The sequence below is a fragment of the Dipodomys spectabilis genome, unplaced genomic scaffold, assembly GCF_019054845.1.
Source record: "Dipodomys spectabilis isolate Male_0828 unplaced genomic scaffold, ASM1905484v1 ptg000301l, whole genome shotgun sequence".
In the NCBI taxonomy this organism is placed as follows: Eukaryota; Metazoa; Chordata; class Mammalia; order Rodentia; family Heteromyidae; genus Dipodomys; species Dipodomys spectabilis.
This window is the reverse complement of record NW_024870978.1, coordinates 1,330,227-1,331,226: the sequence shown is the minus strand read 5'-3', so window position 1 is coordinate 1,331,226 and position 1,000 is coordinate 1,330,227.

Below are 1,000 nucleotides of genomic sequence, written 5' to 3'. Positions count from 1 at the left end.
TTTCCTAAAAGCCAATCATGGGAATACACGTCCCTAATCCCATCACTTCTGTCACTGAGACAAGCCTTGAAAGGTCCAGACCACTTGGCACTTCATAGTGAGAACCTTTCTACAAAGGAAGGCGAGAGAATAGCAAAAAGAGAAAATGAATCTTTCAACAGTTTTGTTATATGTTCTTTACACTTAGCCATTAAGACCACCATAATAGCATTTTTATCACTTCTTACCTACTCTTTTCCTGTTCTAAGCTGTTTTATTTATGGATCTCGAAGAAATCATATAAGAATAATATGAGAAATCTACATAAATCACATAAGAAATCATTAAAAATAGTTTGCTAGGTATATATCACCTAAAAGGAATAATTTCAGTAAACTATTGAGCACATAAAATGTAATGCATACCTAAAATTGACTATTGAAAACTTCAGCAGTTGTAGTTTATTCTGATAACAAAGATTATAAATTAAGTTACCATAGTATTCCAAATGGAACACAGAAATAGAAACATGGAGGGTAGAACTAAAGAAAGCTACTGCTACCACTAATAGAGTAAGAATGAAATTTAGGCAAAACTACTTCATAGTAAAAGCCACAGGACAGCCTCAACATTACTTTCATTGTTTCATATGAAGAAAAGAATTTTTTATTAGTAAAGACAAATTTTCACAGATAATAACATCAACTGGGCATATATTTCTTAAGGCCTTCAGGAAGGATGCTCTGACCATGTTGTTGGAAGTTGACTTCTCTGGAACCTAATACACAATGTGCAGACTCCATTCCAAGCACTGCACCTGCTTTAGGGAAATTTTAGTGCTCATGACAGTTCTTCAAGTTAGGAAATGAATTAAGTATTTTATTAATAACAGAAGTAGGCAAAAAGGCCAAACAAATTTCCCAAGTACCTAATACTGACCAGGTGTAGACCCATAATTCAAATCTGTGTTTCCACCAGGCATATCTGTGGATATTTTGTAAGTGTCACATTCCTTATCTTT